Below are 18,435 nucleotides of genomic sequence, written 5' to 3' on the forward strand. Positions count from 1 at the left end.
ACTTACCCCGCTGCCATTATAAATCTTCTTTTCTGTAGTGCCCTCTTGTGGATATTCTGAGAACAGCACCCTGGTAATCTAACAATTCAATCTATTGATTCAATCTACTTAATCCAATCCACTGATTTAGCCATCGGATCTAAAATACCTAATCTAATGTACTGATTTAAACCACCTAATCTAACTATCTAATAGAATCTACCGATTTAAGCTACATAATCTAATATGCTTATCAAGTGTAAATAATCAAATCTAACACTGATTTATTTTACCTAAAATAATACTGATTTAATCTACTTAATCTAATTTGGCTTTTCCAATCTACTGGTTTGTTCTACCTAATCTGATCTACTGTTTTAATCTATCTAATAGAATACACTGATTCAATCTACCTAATCCACTATAATGATGTAAGCAACCTAATTCTACAAATTTATCTGATCAACGTAATCCAACCAACACACTAAGCAAAACCTAATTGAACCGATTAAGTAAAATAATGCAAGCAGCTGATTTAAGCAATCTAATCCAATTATATGAATTAATGAGCTAACCCAATAAACTGATTTAATAAATCTGATCCAATCAGCTGATGGGTCAGGGTCAGGGGCCTAAGGCCCTAGGGGGCTAGGGGCCTAGGGCACCAGTGATAGGGGGATTTATTATCTGATAGATATAGCACCTGAATTAATCTGAAAAGAGTAATATTATTCTAAATCTTAGAACACATATATTTATGTGAATAGGGGGTTAAGTTTCTTATATGTTAACTAGTGACCTGGTACATGAAATTCATGCACATTAAAAGGGAATTAGAGAAAATACTTTAATATTGCTATTTGCCTTTTCTCTATAATAGAAGTGTCTGGCCGGCCCCACCCGCCTTGGGCGACACCAAGACCCGGCCAGCCCCACCCCTATAAAGCCCCACCAGGCGGGGGACACAGCCTCATGTCCTGGTGCTGGGGCATAGGGCAAGGCCTCAGGTCCCTGGTATGGCACTGTGGTGGGGGGGGGGAGGGGCTTAGCCACAGGGTGTTGCAGCTTCAGGCCCCTGGCCCCAAAGCCGGGGGGGGGGTGCAGCCTCAGGAGGGGCATGGCCTCAGGTCCCCAGGCCCCAAGGCTGGGGTCGGGTGCGCAGCCTCAGGTCCCCCGGCCCCGGCCCGGTGCCACGCAGCCTCAGGTCCCTACTGATCAGTCGTTATGGTGTGATGGCATGACAACCATTTGCATATTAGCCTTCTATTATTATGACTAGTGACCGGGTGAATGAAAATCATGCACATTTTAGAAGGGAATTAATTAGAGGAAATATTTTAATATTGCTACTTACCCTTTCTCTATAATAGAAGTGTCAGAGGTGAAAGAAAATTAGAAAAATGTATATGAAAATCTCCCTCCTGTCAGAGTCTGGGGCGCACCAGGGGACCCAAAGTCAATTCCCGCCCACCCACGCACGCATAAACCAAAATCGTGTGAGACCCAGACCCGGCCAGCCCCTCCCCTGTCAAGCCTCAGGTCACCAGGCTCCAGCACTGGGGCTGGAGGCATGGCCTCAGGGGGGCATAGCTTCAGGTACCCCCGACCCCAGTGCCGGGGGTGGGTGCAGCCTCAGGGGGGTCGCAGCCTCAGGTTCTTGCTGATTGGTAATTACGGCATGATGGCGTGACAACCATTTGCATATTAGCCTTTTATTATTATGTCTAGTGACCCGTGCACAAAATTAGTGCACATTAAAAGGGGATTAATTAGAGGAAATATTTTAATATTGCTATTTGCCCTTTCTCTATAATAGAAGTGTCAGAGATGAAAGACAATTAGTAAAATATATATGAAAATTTCCTTCCTGTCAGAGTCTGGAGCGCACCGCAGGACCCAAAGTCAGGTCCCTGCTCATCCGCATGCACCTAGAAATTGCACAAGACCCAGACCCGGCCAACCCCCACCCCCATCAAGCCCTGCCCGGCAGGGGGTGCAGCCTCAAGTCCCCCAGCCTGGCTCCGGGAGGGGCATAGCCTCAGGCCCCTCGGCCCAGCGCCGGGCGGGAGGCACAGCCTCAGGTCCCCAGTCATGATATTATACATAGAAAACCCTAAAGACTCCGCCAAAAAACCTACTAGATTTAATAAATGAATTTGGCAATGTAACAGGATACAAAATCAACACCTAGAAATCAATGGCATTTTTATACACCAATAATGAATTCTCAGAAAGAGAAACTAAACAATCTCATTTACCATTGCAACAACAACAAAAAATAAGATACTTAGGAATAAACTTAACCAAGGAGGCAAAGACCTGTACTCAGAAAACCACAGGATGCTGACAAAAGAGATAGAAGAAGGTATAAACAAGTGGAAGAATATACCATGTTCATGGATTGGTAGAATCAACATCATTAAAATGTCCACACTACCCAAGGCAATCTACAGATTCAATGCAGTCCCTATTAAAATACCAACAGCAGCCAAAACCGGTTTGGCTCAGTGGATGGAGCGTCGACCTGCGGACTGAGGGGTCCCGGGTTCGATTCCGGTCAAGGGCATGTACGTTGGTTGCGGGCACACCCCTAGTGGGAGGTGTGCAGGAGGCAGCTGGTCGATGATTCTCTCTCATCGATGTTTCTAGCTCTCTGTCCCTCTCCCTTCCTCTCTGTAAAAAATTAATAAAATATATTAAAAATAAAAATAAAAATAATAAAAATAAAATACCAACAGCATACTTCACAGAGCTAGAAAAAATACTCCGAAAATTTAAATGAAATAAAAAAAGACCCTGAATAGCTGCATCAATCTTAAGAAAGAAAAACAAAGTTGGAGGAATCACAATACCAGATCTCAAATTATACTACAAGCCCAGGGCACCTGCTTTCCTAACTCCAGGGGCCTCAACCCCCACCCTGTGCTCCTGAACCTGTCCCAGACCTCCAAGGGGACCAGGAGGGGAGCTGCTGTTGAGGACAGTTGACTGTTTGGTTCCTGCTCAGGGCATGTACCTGGGGTGGGGGTTGATCCCTGGTTGGTGCGGGTACGGGAGGCAACAATGGATATTTCCCACATAGATGTTTCTCTCTCTCCCTCTCCCTCTCCCTCTCCCTCTCCCTCTCCCTCTCCCTCTCCCTCTCCCTCCCTCTCCCTTCCTCTCCCTCTCCCTCTCCCTTTCTCTCTCCTCCTCCCTCCCCCTCCCCCTTCCTTTCTCCCCCTCCCTCTCTCCCCTCCCCTCCCTCTCCCACTCTCCCTCTCCATCTCCCTCTAAAATGAATAACAACTTATTTAAAAAGGGAACCAGGAGAGGCAGCCCTGTCCTCCTGGGGGAGCGCGGGTGCTGTGAGAAGCATCCCCAGGAGGTCCTCCCAGAGCCCTGCCCATGAGCGGGGACAGGGCAGGGCGTGAGGCACCAGCAGGCGGAGCCCAGAGGTGCCTGCTTTGCTCACCTCCATCCCAGGCACCTTGGAGCCCCGCGGAGCACAGCAGCTGTGGGGTGTTTGCTGGGGCCACCCCTGACTCGGGCAAAAGGGCATGTGGACAGGACTGGCATCCAGGCCTGAGGGCTGCTGGCCCAGGAGGGGCGCAGAGGAGGCCCTGCTCCCGCCTGGTGTCTGTGTCTTTGTGCAGCTGGACCTGGCTGAGCCCGGCCACCAGCCCTCATACCCGCCTGTCACTGAGCATCTCCGCACAGAACTCAGAGGAGGGAGGCGCAGGGTCACCCTCACACCCATTTTCAGCGTCACCCTTTCCTTCAAATGAGTCACTTCCCGGGCAGCTGCCAGGGCGGGTGCTCATCCGCAGGCCAAGAACTGCAACGCCGCTCCTCTCCACATTGGCACCTGCACTACCTCCCTCACTACCCGCAGGAAATGAGGCCCTCTCTCTAGGAAGATACTGTCGGCTCTCCCTCCACCCATCCCAGCCTGACTCAAGCATTTTGTGTTTCATTTCCCTCTCCTCCAGTTCCTGTCCGACCACACCCCTACATGAGGCTGTGAAGGTCACAAGGCCTGTGTATGACCTGAACCACCTCCCTCTGTCCCGCACCACCTCCCTCTGTCCTGCACCACCTCCCTCTGTCCCACACAACCTCCCTCTATCCTGCATAACCTCCCTCTGACCCACACAACTTCCCTCTCTGACCTGCACAACCTCCCTCTCTGACCGGCACAACCTCTGTCTCTGACCTGCACAACCTCTATCTCTGACCCGCACAACCTCTGTCTCTGACCTGCACAACCTCCCTCTCTGACCCGCACAACCTCTGTCTCTGACCTGCACAACCTCCCTCTCTGACCTGCCCAACCACCTCCAGCCGGTGGTCTTAATCCAGCATCTAAAGGGTTCAGGAATCTGGAGAAGTGCTGTGTGTAAATTAATCAAGAGGCCAGAGATAAAACATAATTTTGGAAGGCATTTGGGGGCCAGAGGAGCTTGGCTAAAGAAACCAAGTTCTCCTTGTCTCAGGACCCCTTGCTATTTATTAACACAATAATGGATATTTCTTCTCTCTCTCTCTCTCTCTCTCTCTCTCTCTCTCTCTCTCTCTCTCCCTCTCTCTCTCTCAAAATTTGTGCACTGGAGGGGTGTCCTCAGCCTGGTCTGTGCCCACTCGCAGTCCAGGAGCCCTCAGGGGATGTCCGACTACCTGCTTCAGCCAGGGGAGCGGGCCTAAGCTGGCAGTTGGACATCCTTAGCGCTACCGCGGAAGCAGGAGAGGCTCCCACCACTGCCGCTGCTGGCCAGCCGTGAGCCCGGCTTCTGGCTGAGCGGCACTCCCCCTATGGAAGCGCAATGACCACCAGGGGGCAGCTCCTGCATTAAGCATTTGCCCCCTGGTGGTCAGTGAACGTCATAGTGACCAGTTGTTCTGCCTTTCAGTCGATTTGCATATTAGCCTTTTATTATATAGAAATTCGTGCACGGGGGGTGGAGGGCATCCCTCAGTCCAGCCTGCACCCTCTCCAATCTGGGACCCCTTGAGGGATTTCCGACTGCCCATTTAGGCCTGATCATAGTGGGACTGGGCTTAAACAGGCAGTCAGACATCCCTCTCACAATCCAGGACTGCTGGCTCCCAACTGCTCGCCTGCCTTCATGCCTGATTGCCCCTAACCATTCCCCTGCCAGCCTGATTGATGCCTAACTGCTCCCCTGCTGGCCCAATTGCTCATAACTTCCCTCCCCTGCCGGCCTGGTTGCCCCCAACTACCCTCCCTTGCCAGCCTGGTCACTCCTAACTGTCCTCCCCTGCAGGCCTGGGTACCCCCCAACTGCCCTCCCCTGCAGGCCTGATCACCCCCAACTGCTCTCCCTTTCAGGCCTGGTCCCCCACAACTGCCCTCCCCTGTAGGCCATCTTGTGTCCACATGGAGGTGGCCATCTTGTGTGTTAGAGTGATGGTCAATTTGCATATTACTCTTTATTAGATAGGCTTTGTCCTAAGGCAAGGTAGATATACACTTCAAAGGCCAGGGTTTGTATACAGAAGCATTGTCAGATTGGTGAGTCTGCCTATGGCTGTTCAGGTGTTTGGCCAGTAGGAGGCAATAACATGTAGATTGAAATGCCCTGATCTGTCTGGCAAGCAATCAATTTATGCCTCCATTTCAGGTTTGGGGAAATGCCCTCAGCCATCTCCAGATGATTCAGCCCTGCTGACATGCTGGAATTGGCTTCCGGCGACCTCCCTCTCTGACCTGCACAACCTCCCTCTCAGACCCACACAACCACCTCCCTGTTTGACCTGCACAACCACCTTCCTCTTTGACCTTCAAAACCTCCCTCTCTGACCCACACAAACACCTTCCTCTATGACCTCCCTCTCTGACCTTTAGAACCTCCCTCTCTGACCTTCAAAACCTCCCTCTCTGACCTCCACAACCTCCCTCTCTGACCCACACAACCTCCCTCTCGGACCCACACAACCACCTTCCTCTTGGACCTGCAAAGCCTCAGGTCAGATCGTGGCTCAAACCCCTCATCTAGCCCTGCCTCTGACCATGGGGTTAGCGTCACTGCCAGACAGGCCAGTGTAGGTGCTGGATCTTGGTGCCAGGGCAGACTGGCACATGTGTTTACCCCCAAGTTCCCACAGAATGACAGGGACACAAAGACAAGGGAGGCGGCAGCGAGAGGGGGTTCCCACACTGTTTGGAAGCCGTGAGCCGAGGCAGGGCAGGACAGGGAGAGGGTCGGAGCTGTGAACGACTCTGGAGGCACTTGGCATCATGGGAGCCATAGGAGGCCTGGCATGGGACGAGAGAGTGGTGGGAAGTCTTTATTCCCGGCCATCACCACCGTGGAGCCCCCGCTCGGAGGGGCCTCGGGCGGGGCAGTGATTGCTATCGCTGTGCTCCTCCTGTCCTAGGAAGGGCTACACCCCCACCTGGCATCATCTCAGACCACCGCCTCGGGGTCGGGTGCCAGGGGCAGCTCAGTTTCAGACACTCACCATGTCCCTGTCATCACCCATGTCCACTCCACCCACCCACTGGGACAGCAGGCAGCCCCGCCCCACCACTTCCTGGCTGGGAGACCTGGGCAAGATACCTAACCTCTCTGTGCGATAAAACAAGTAGACCTGGCCTTGTGCAGTGGTTAGAGCACAGGACCCTTGCTGGGGTCCAACTCCAGCAGGTCCAGGGGTCCCCAAAGGTGTGGACAGAGTCGGCGAAGAAGGAATGACATGGAGACTGGGTTCAGTTCATCAGCATAGCGAGGTTCTCCCTCCAGGATCTCCAGCCAAGTTCTGTGTACAGGTTCTCTTGCTAGGTTCTCCAGCCAGGTTCTCTTGCTAGGTTCTGTGTCCTGCTGTCTTGTTACATCTGTATTTATACCAGTTGATTCCAATCCTATCAATCTCTATTCCAAAGGTTAGGGCGTTTCTTATCTCCATTCCAGGGAGTAAAGATTATGTAGCTTACGCGTGATTGTTCATAGTTAAAGTGATTAACTACCAGCCTGGCACTTAGTTAAGGGGCTTTATTCCCTCCCTAACTTCAGGGAAAAATCCCTACTTGGGGAAAAAACCTTTCTCAGAGAGGTGACCTTGGTTAAAACACATAGCGCCAAGAAGGTGAGCAAACATATTAAAAACAGTATGCCATATATGCCAGGTCCCTTGAAACAGCAAGGATGGACCAGCTCCAGGCAAATTCCCCCTTTTTTATTTTTTAAATGATAGCGCATGTAATTCAGCAGCCATCCCTCGGATTGGGTTGTTTAAGACTCGGAAGAAGACTGACAAGCAATGACAACAAGCATAGCTATAAACATAGTGGATGGAACGCACAAGGAGTCTTGTTTCTGTAGAAGGTTGCTGGTCTCTTCAGTCAAGGGATTTCGGCTGTCCTCAAGTTGGTGGTTTGGTTGTCCTTGTTGATCTGGCTAGCGGGCAGCATCATTGGTGACGGGCTTCCCGAAGCGTCAGCGAGTTGAAGGGCTGCATCAAAGGGTCCATCAAGGCGGAGTCAGCTGTGTCCTCTGGTTGGCCGATATGGATGATACCGGGGAGGAGGATGAGGCGGAGATGGAGGGTGTTGTGACATAAGGTCAGATTAGCCGGTCTGGAATCCACACAGGTGAGTCTGCATCCTAAGGGTCCCTGTTCGGGCGCCAGATGCTGGGGTCCAACCACAGCAGGTCCAGGGGTCCCCAAAGGTGTGGACAGAGTCGGCGAAGAAGGAATGACACGGAGACAGCGTTCAGTTGATCAGCAGACCCTCACACGGAAGGGTCACGGGTTCGATTCCTGGTCAAGGGCACATACCTGGGTTACAGGTTTGATCTCTGGCCCTGGTCAGGACGTGCAGGAGGCAACCAATCAATATCTCTCCCTGTCCCTCCACCCTCCTTCCCTGCCTCCCTTCCATTTCTCTCTAAAAATGGGGGTGGGGGGGAGGAATCCTCAGGTGAGGATTTAAAAAATAATAAATTATTATTTTTTTTAAAAAAAAAAAGAAAACAAGTAATTTCTGCCTCCCAGTTCCTGTGGAGAGGATTCGCAACCGACCGTATCAAAGACCCTCAAACACAGCCGCTGAGTTCTCAGGGCAGGATGGGGAGCACAGCTCAGGGCCAGCAGCTTCGCAGCAGGCCCGATGGGCTCACCACCACCAGCCATGGGTCGCCTCTGCCATCTCCCTCTGGTAACCCTGCCGGGGAAACCCTGGTCCTGTGGGCGAGACCAGGCTGCTCCCGCATGCTAAGGGGACAGGACCAAGCTGCCAGTCTGGGGCTCCAGAGGGTGTCGTGTCCCCTCTGGATTGCCAGGGGCTGGCTGGGGGAAAGGCACGGGGTAGCCCGCAGCCGCCTCAGTGGGCAACGGGCGTCCTGGCTTCACCCACCCAGCCCGGGGGTGGCTTACAGGGAGGGGCCGGCAGGACTGCGCTGTTCCCCGCCCTGAGGTGTGATGTCAGCTGACCTCATCCCTGCAGCTCAGTTCCCCTTGGAAAGCGGCAGGCAGCTGTGGGCTGATGGGCGCGTAGGGCTCACACACACACACACACACACACACAGGCACGCGCACGCTTGCGTGCACACATGCACATACATGCACATGCGCGCACACCACATGCACAGGCATACACGTACACGCGCACGTGCACGCATGCGCCCATGCTCGCACACACGCGCAGCACGTGGACCGCCTGTCCCCACCCGCCCAGGGCTCCATGGCTCCCCTTTAGGGCTCGAGGACGCTCCTGTGGGACCAGTTGTTTGCTGGTGTGGGCTGCTCACAGGTGCACTGGGCAGGGCTGGCCTGGGCGTTAGGGGTCCGGGCGCCTGGCTGCGGGGATGGGGGGCGGGGAAAGGCCCGGAAGCGCTTTAGGTCCCCTCCCGGCCGCCGCGGAGCTGGGGGCAGCCCTCCCTCCCGGCGGAGCCAAGTGCTGGGGGCGCTGCTGAATGTGCTGCGAATCTAGACCAGCGGGTTCCTAGTGAATGAGGCGGAGCCGGGGAGCTGCAGGCTCAGGCTCTCCGGTCTGTTCCCCGCGGTCCCCCAGGACGGGAGGAAAAGGACCAGCCGCTCCCAGCAAGGACCTGTCATCACCCCTGGGAGCGACCAGGGGCCAGAGAGGTGTGGCCACCGCGCGGGGCGAGCTGAGATCCATGCCCCTGCCTGGCCCTGGCTGCGGGCTCCCGGCTGCACTCGCCCAGGCGGCCCGCAGCAGCGGGGACCGCCCACCCGGGCCCTGGCTCTGCTCCGGCTCCCGCTTCTTCTTGGGGGGCGGGGGGGATGGGACTTTAGAAACCGAGGAGTACAGTTCCCGCCCTGAGGTGTGACCAGACCGCAGCCTCATTTCCTCTTCCGGTAACTACACCTGCCCTGGGGCGGTGGGGACCGCATGGATTTATGGGTTATGCGTCTGCCATGGGGCATACATTCCCTGGAGAGAAACTGGAAATGCCTGGAGGCTCATGAAACCACTGACCCGAACACCCTACCCCAGGGCCAGCCCGGGAGGTGCTCGGGGTGAGCTGGGTCTGATGTGGGTTCGCAGAGACGGTGCTGAGCCTGCTGTGCGGTGTGCTGAGCCCTGGCTGCGTCCACAGCCACAGCACGAATATTGGTTCACTTTAGACAAGCATCATGTGTAATAGACAGCGCTTTCCAACGCAGGAATTTCCAAGATTAAACACTGAGACTTCAAAGAAACATCAAATCTGAAACCCAGCTTATCTGCCCCCAGCTCCGCCTCTCCCCCTCTTGGGGGAGCTGTGCCCCCAAGACACCCTCTGTCTAACCCCACACCTGGGTGCGCCTCCCCTCTGGGGTCCCTGCAGGTGGGGTCAGGTGAGGGGAGGTCTCCAGGTGGCCTGGCCCAGTGTGGTCAGGTCCTTACAAGAAGAGCAAATGCCATTTGAAGACAGAGACACACCAAGGGGGAAGGGTACACGGGGGGGGGGGGGGGGGGGGGGGGGGGGGGGCGGCATGTGACAATGAGGCAGAGACTGAGGGATGCGCCTGAAGCAAAGGGTGTGGGACTGAGGGCCACAAGGAGGGGGAAGCGGGAAGGGGGCGAGGCCGTGCCAACACCAGGCCTTGGACTTCAGCCACAGAACTGCTGTTTTAAGCACCTGGTCTGCAGGCTTCATTACAACCCGCAGGACACGCACAGCCTGTGTGACTCAGAGGTGGGCAGCCGGGAGGTGGGCCAGAGCAGCTGGCAGCTCAGGCTTCACCCTTGGGTGCTCGGCAGGGAGGCCACCAGGATCACGCAGCCCGCAGGCTGGACAAGGTGCTGTCAGGACTTGGGGTGTCCTACCTGCCTCCACGACCGGAGGGAAGCTAAGGCGGGGCTTCAGACCAGACCAGAGAGTGTCCATGGCTGGAGGGAGGCTGAGAGGGAGCACTGGCTGTCAGCCGGGGGACCGTGTCTGGGGGCCTAGGTGAGGAGAGGATGGAGGCTCTTCCATCCCCTCCTGATGGAGGCCCCAGGTGCGCTGAGACAAATGTCCCCCAAGCCGCCGTGGTTGCTGGCTAGGCCAGGCCTCGCCCCTGTGCTGTAGAAAGTGCTGGGAATGGTTGAGCATATTTGGGGCCCAGGCAGGGAAGCCTGCCCCCCAAAGGAGAGGATATCAGGGTGCCTGCACAGCCCTGCCCACATCTCCTCCCCAGAGCAGCCCTGGAGGGGGGTGCAAGGCAGGGTGGCTGTCTTGCGCTCTGTCCTGGCCTGGATCTGAGGGCAGGTCCACGGGAGGCCACCAGCGCCCACAGGAGGCCACCAGAGCCCACAGGAGGCCACTAATGCCCACAGGAGGCCACCAATGCCCACAGGAGGCCACCAGCACCTAAAGGAGGCCACCAGTGTCCACAGGAGGCCACCAGCGCCCACAGGAGGCCACCAGCACCCATGGGAGGCCACCAAAGTCCACAGAAGGCCACCAGTGTCCACAGGAGGCCACCAGCACCCACAGGAGGCCACCAGCGCCCACGGGAGGCCACCAGCACCCATAGGAGGCCACCAACACCCACAGGAGGCCACCAGCATCCACAGGAGGCCACCAGTGTCCATAGGAGGCCACCAACACCCACGGGAGGCCACCAGCGCCCACAGGAGGCCACCCAGTGCTCACAGGAGGCCAGCCAAGCAGCTTCTCCTGGTTGGAACGACTCCAGCTGCCTGGTCTGGCTCTCCCGCTCCCAGGATGTGCCCTGGAACCTCGGCGCCTCAGCAAAGGCACCACAGGCCACGTGCTTCCTGCAGCTCTGCCCCTGGGCAGGCGGTGCCTCCGGAAGCAGAGCTCTGTCCCGTGGCCTCTCCACAGGCGAGTCCTCTTCAGACATGGGGGCGCCGGCCGCCCCTCTCCCTGCTGAGCCTCTCAGGATACCTGGGCCTGTCGGCTCCCTGGTCAGGGTCCCTCCGGCCCTCACATCCATCTGAGCCAGCGCGAGGCTCCAGGTGGAGGCCGGGCACTGGGTGCTGCGGGGCGGCCTGTGCCTGCGTGACCCCCTCCCAGGCGGGGGTGAGTGAGGGGGAGAGGGAGCCCAGGGGCCTGAGGGGGGCACGTCCAGGTCAGGGCCGAGGTCAGCTCCCTGGAGGGGATGCAGGGCTGCTGTTCAAGCTCATGGTGGTAACAGCTGCCAACTTTCAGCTCCTACGGAAAAGGGCGCGGGACGTGCAGGAATGGGACCAGCGGGCCTGCCCTGTCCGAGGGCTAATGTGTCTCCCCTGGAAGGAGGCCCTGGGCCCCAATGGCCTGTCCTGGAGCCGCTGGGACTTCAGGGCAGGGGGCTGGGCAGCGGGTCTTCCACCCAAGCTTTGGACTAGGCAGCGGCGCTAGCCAGTCAAGGGTCAGGGCTCCGTGCGAGGAAGGCACTGGCCACGAGGTGGCGCCCGCATCCCGGCCTCGGGGCCAGCGCTGAGAGCGGGCGTGCCGCCCGGAGATGGAGGAGCTTGCAGGGCTGAGCACAGCAGAGAGGCTTCCACAAGGGGGGGCCTGGAGTCCGTGTGTGTGTGTGTGTGTGGGGGGGGGGGGGGGGGGGGAGAGGAGGGGGCTCAGTGAGCCCAGGGCGGGAAAGAAGCCTCAAAGTGGAGCCCCGCGGGAACCTGGAGGTATGGGGGTTTGAGAGAATTCCCAGCTCGCTGGGCCTAAACCCGGACCTTGTGAGAGAGGCCCCGGTTGAGAACCATCTCGCACATCCCAATACTTTTGCTCAGAGAAACCTCGCAGGGCCTGTGGGCAGAGCTGGAGGGGGAGGGTCCTGGGAGGAGGCAGCAGGAGACTCCGAAGGCTCCAGGTCCTGCTGCGGTGGGAGGCGGGGCCCAGAGAAGGAGTGTGGCCTAACCTGGCACTGGGCACTGGGCACCGGGCAGGGGGGAGCAGGGGCGGTGAGCAGAGACCCTGCCTGTGCCCTGCTCCTCTCTGCCGCTCCACCCCCCTCCTGATGGTCACACAAGGACCCCTTCTCCCAAATCAGTGCTCTGAGCCCCCTGGCCCCAGGCACAGTCTTCCTGTCCAAGGGCAGCCTCTGCAAACCCCACCTTTCAGAGCTGCCCAGAGAGCCACTGAGCACCCAGGTCACCATGAGCACCCAGGTCACCTCTGAGCTTCCAGGTCACAGTGAGCTCCCAGGTCACCATGAGCACCCAGGTCACCTCTGAGCTTCCAGGTCACAGTGAGCTCCCAGGTCACCTCTGAGCTCCCAGGTCACCGTGAGCTCCCAGGTCACCATGAGCTCCAAGGTCACCTCTGAGCTCCCAGGTCACCATGAGCACCCAGGTCACCATGCGCACCCAGGTCACCTCTGAGCTCCCAGGTCACAGTGAGCACCCAGGTCACAGTGAGCTCCCAGGTCACCATGAGCTCCAAGGTCACCTCTGAGCTCCCAGGTCACCATGAGCACCCAGGTCACCATGCGCACCCAGGTCACCTCTGAGCTCCCAGGTCACAGTGAGCACCCAGGTCACAGTGAGCTCCCAGGTCACCATGAGCACCCAGGTCACCATGCGCACCCAGGTCACCTCTGAGCTCCCAGGTCACAGTGAGCTCCCAGGTCACTGTGAGCTCCCAGGTCACCGATGAGCAGGCTGTGGCCACGCAACTCTATCTGGTAACAGCAGCCTTTTACCAGGAGCCTCTGCACTCAATGTCTTAGAGCGAAGGAGTGACCACTAGTGAACTCTTGGGCAGCATAGCAGGCCAGGCATGGGAAGTGGAAGCCTTCCTCTGGCCTCAAGTTGTACAGGAGACATGGCCCCCGGTCATAACCAGTAAATTCAGTGTCCTTCAGCCCTCGGACTCTTCTCTGGTTCCAAGGCCAAATCCTGCTTAATCTGCAGTGACCACACCTCGCCCAGCTGGCTCAGTGTTAGCGTTCAGCTCTGTCCTGGCCCAGGCCCCTGCAGTTTGAACCCGGAGCCAGGGACCCTTGTGTGGCCCAGGGAAGCGAAGTCACTCACTCCGGGTGCTGTGGCAAGTCTGCATCAGAGCCAGCCGGCCAGAGCCGTGTCCCTCCAGCGCTAAGACTGGTGATACAGGTGAGTCCTGGTCACTATTTGCCATGACATTATCAGGAAGAGATTAGCTCAGTCCAGTCTGATTGGCATTTGGCAAAACCTAGTGAAGCAAGTGTTCTGATTGCTGAGGGTTTAACGGGAAGGCGCTTAACACTTAGCCGGCTAACACCTCAGACATGGTCCAGATGCAGCTTAAACTGATAAATCCAACTACATAAAAGTTTCCAATACTATCTACTATGTTGTTTTCAATTCTACATTAATGGTTGCCACTTGTAGGCATCCTGACCAGGGATCAAATCTGAAACCGAGGTGTGTGCTCTGACTGGAAATTGAACTCACAACCTTGTGGTGTACGGGATGACACTCCAAACAACTGAGTCACCTGGCCAGGGATGAACACTTTTTCATATACTTTTTGATCCTTAAGATAGCCTCTTCTGTGAAACAGTTCTTAAGACTTTTGCCTATTTTTAAGTGGGTTATTATGTTTTATTGATTTGTAGAAATTCTTTATTTGTCATGAATATGTCTTTTGTTTAATATGTATATTGTGAATATCTTCTCCCAGTTTTTAGTTTACCTTAACAATGTGTTTTGATGAACTAAAGTTCTTCACGTTAATGAAGTTCAGTGTAACAATCTTTTATTCCATGGACAGTGCTTCTTTGTGAACTTTTTAGGAAATCTATCCTATCCCGATTCATAAAGATATTTACCTTTTTCCCCCTAGAAACTCTGTGGCTTTACTTACCACATGTAGGTTTATGAGCTATTTCAAATTAATTTTTGTGTATGGTGTGAGGTAGGAATAGAAGTATTTTTTATATGAATGCCAAATTCGTATGATCAAGAATCATTTATTGTAGAACAATCCTTTCCCCCACTGGATTTTTGTTGAAACTTTATTGGAAATAAGATTATCTCCTATTCTTTCTGGGTCAATTTCAGTGATGTTTTGGTCTATCTTTGCACCACACTATCTGGATTTGTTTGATTTGCTATTGCTGTGTAATGTTAAACCAACTTTGCATTCCTAGAATAAGTACAACTTGGTTTTGATTTATTATCCTATTTACATATTGCTGAATACAACAAAGGAATTTCATTCAATTTGCTGATTTTTTTGTTTGAAAATTTTTGAGTGAAAATAGACTTTGGTAGAATTTATCCGCGCTACCCTACTTAAGACTGGGGTTTTCTTTGTGAGACAGTTTTTACTTATAGAGTTGATTCCTTAAGTAGATATAGGATTGTTCAGATTTTCCATTTTTTCTTACATACCTTTGGATAACTTGAGTCTTTCTGGGAATTTATTTATTTCTTCAAAATTTTCAAATTTATTGGCCTAGAGTTATTGGCAAATTGTGTAATAGTTAATGGGCTCTGTGTCTGTCACTGAAGAAGTGTGGCCTTTTGGTTATGTTAACTGCTTGGGCCTCACAGTAGTGCTGGGGTCTTTGCTATGGTTGGGTTCTCCTGCTGTTTGTTAGGCTTGAAGAGCTAAACGAATCTTCCTGATTTATAGTCTTTCTTCAGATGTGTTAATACCTTCAGTCAGGCTTTGGCTTAAATTAAATCCTGGCCCAGAGACTCTTAATCCCTTTAAGGGTTTGTTATTTCTGTTCTGATTTTATTTCCATGTTATTTTCTTTTGGGGGTTGCCTCAGTGTTACTCAACCATATCACCTAGAGGTAGCTGAATTGTTTTCCAGAAATATTGCCACATTCACTCTTAACTACAGCATTAGACAGAGCTCATCTCACGGAGCCCTCCTGCCACTGATCATTTCCATTAGACAAGAATCCTCTGCACCAATCTGACAGGCCCCAGATGGCAGGGAGTCGAGCTGTAAGCAATGCACACCACAGCTTCCCTGCTGGCACAGTCCCTCTGAGTCTTACAGTCTAAGAAGACATTTCTCCCAAGGAGTCTGCGTGTTTTTTGCTTATAACACTCGATTTCCTGTTGAGGAATGGCTTCAAAAACCCGACTCACTTCTGTGTGACCACATGCCCAAAGTTTCAAATCAAAATATTTCACCTATTTAAAATATATTGCATCATAAAAATCTTACCAAGCCACTCATCCATTCAGCAAATATTTATTGATCACATCCTAGGAGCTAAGAACTGTTCTAGGCCCTGGGTTTATAGCAGTAAACAAGGAGACACAATCCCTGATGTCTGGAGCTATTTGCATTCAATGCACTAACTCCTACTGAATTGGACATTCAATACTGCCCCTTTCTAACATTTCAACATTTAAAATCAGAGTTGGTCTAGAAAATAAAAGGCTTATGGTCAGCTGTTCATATGACAATCCTTGACGCTTTGAAGTTGGGTAAGTTTTTTTGGAAAGAGTCTGCAATTGCACAGAGACAAGCCTGGTGAATGACAGGAGTGATGCAATTGGTGAAGAGTATCTATCTAGAGTCATGATAAAATAATGAGACTGGCTGCTCCGCGGGACTGGGTGCCTCCTGAAGGCAGGGACTCTGACCTGTTTATCCCTCATTCCCAATGGCTGACACACTGCCTGGCATATAGTGGGTGTTTGATGAAATTAAGAGCACTCCCTTGGTGATCCCATCTAGTCTCTTTACGATCAAGACAGAAATAACTCCCCAAATGTATATCTCCAGTCCAGAATTTGCCTCTGAATTTGGCTCTTATATCCAATTGCCTTCTCATCTTACTTAGCTGTCTTCTAGATATCGTTAACTTAATATGTTCAAAATCATGTTTTTTATTCCTTTTCTACCCCATTCCCAAACTGTTCCACCCACAGTCTGCCCTTACTCAGTCAACGACAGCTTCATCCTTCCCTGACAGTTGCTCATGGTCAAAATCTTGAAGTCATCCTTGACTCTTTTCTTTCTCTGTCCTCCTCCCCTTCCTCCTCCTCCTCCTCCTCCTCCTCCTCCTTCTTTTTCTAAAATATATTTTTATTGATTTCAGAGAGGAAGGGAGAGGGAGAGAGAGATAGAAATATCAATGACTCTACTGGGAATCAAGCCCACAACCTGAGCACGTGCCCTGACCAGGAATGGAACCGTGACCTCCTGGTTCACAGGTTGACACTCAATCACTGAGCCGTGCCGGCCGGCAGCACACGTACTAAAATTGGAACAACACAGAGATTAGCAGGGCCTCTGCGCAAGGGTGACAGGCACATTGTCAAGTATATACAGTATCTCTGCTAAGTGACTGTTACAACCAGCCGACCCGGCTGGTAGCTATGATGTGCACCGACCACCAGGGGGCAGCGTCTGCCCCCTGGTGGTCAGTGGGTTCCCACAGCCAACCTCCTGCAGCACCCCTGTCCGTCAGCTGTGGTCCCTCCCCGCTGCCAGGTCGAGGGACCCCATCTGTGCATGAATTTGTGCACCAGGCCTCTAGTATCCTTCCTATATAATAAAAGCCTAATATGCAAAATGTTCAACTGGGAGTTTGACCGCTCACTATGACATGCGCTGACCACCAGGGGGCGGCATGGAACATGGCGGCACTGGAGTGGGTGGCAGTGGAGGTGCTGCTGGCCCCAATGGGCCCCGACAACAGCAGGACCATGGCAGGATGGTGGAGCAGGTGAGCGGGTGGCGCCAGGCCAAGGTGGGTGCAAGTGGGGGCCCAATTGCCCCACTGATCGTCCTGCAGACAGCGACCAGTGGGAGTGGCAGGGGGCGGGGCCACCTCCTGGCTCCCTGGCGTTAAGGGAGCCGGGCAGGGGGCCTGGCCCTGATTGATCGCTTCACAGGCAGGATGGTGGAGCAGGTGAGGGGGCAGCACCAGGCCACAGCGGGGGCACGAGCTGGGGTCCAATCCCTGCAGGCCACCCCGAGGGACCCCACCCATGCACGAATTCATGCACCAGGCCTCTAGTGTGTGTGTGTGTGTGTGTGTGTGTGTGTGTATGTGTGTATATATATATATATATATATATATATATATATATATACACACTATATACTAGCCCAGCCTGAACCCTCTCCAATCCAGGACCCCTCAGGGATGTCCGACTGCCAGTTTAGGCCCGATTGGACATTAGGCCAGTTGGACATCCCTCTCACAATCCTGGACCACTGGATCCTAATTGCTCACCTGTCTGCCTGCCTGGTTGCCCCTAACTGCCTCCCCCCCACCGGCCTGATTGCCCTTCATTGCTTCTGCATGCCAGCCTGATCACCCCTAACTGCACCCCGTTGCTGGCCAGGTCACTCCTAACTGGCCCTCTGCTGGCCTGGTCACCCTTTGCTGCACCCCCTGCTGGCCTGGTCACCCCTCACTGCCCCTCCTGCCAGCCTGCTTTCCCCCAACATCCTCCCCCCCACCCCCCCCCACCCCCACTGGCCTGGTCACCCCATGCAGTTTGCTTGTTCAGTTGTTTGGTCATCCCTCACTAACCTCCCTGCCGGTCTGGTCATAGGCAGCCATCTTGTGAGGGCATGAGGGTTAATTTGCATATCACCTCTTTATTATATAGGATATTCTTATGGCTCTACTTTCAAAATCTGTATTTCCAGATTCTATCTACTTATCACTGTTTCCACTACTTTTACTGGGTTTAAGCTACCATTATAACTTGTTTGTATTTTTATAAGAGTCTCCTGACTTGTCTTCCGACTTCTACTTTTGCCCCACAACAGAGGCTAGTCTGTTTCCCCACAACAGCCAGACCGATCTGTTAAACATAAGTCACAACATGTGACTCTTCCAATGGCTTTCCCAATCGCTCGAGTCAAAGTCCTTAAAACATATTTTGTCCCAACCATATTTTCTACCCTCCCTTCAGCTTATGGTTCCAGCCACTCACTGACCTCCTTGCTGATCCTTAAATGACAGGGCATGCGGCTCAGGACTCAGGGCCTTAGCACTCACCGTTCCCTCTGCCTGGAATGATGTTCCCAAAAGGGCTCTTGCTTCCTGGCCTCAAAGGTCACCTTTCTTGACCATCCCACTGAAAATTGGAACCACCAAATAGC

General features: G+C 53.7%; 1 non-coding gene across 1 annotated transcript; it reads left to right on the forward strand.

Moving 5' to 3' along the window:
* Positions 1 to 16,548: 16,548 nt before the first annotated feature.
* On the forward strand, positions 16,549 to 16,651 carry LOC138998223 (U6 spliceosomal RNA). Its single transcript, XR_011469092.1, has one exon. It is a non-coding gene; the product is annotated as a U6 spliceosomal RNA (small nuclear RNA).
* Positions 16,652 to 18,435: the final 1,784 nt, after the last annotated feature.

Source organism: Myotis yumanensis, unplaced genomic scaffold, assembly GCF_028538775.1.
Source record: "Myotis yumanensis isolate MYYU_CA2020_CCGP unplaced genomic scaffold, mMyoYum1.0.hap1 SCAF_19, whole genome shotgun sequence".
NCBI lineage: Eukaryota > Metazoa > Chordata > Mammalia > Chiroptera > Vespertilionidae > Myotis > Myotis yumanensis.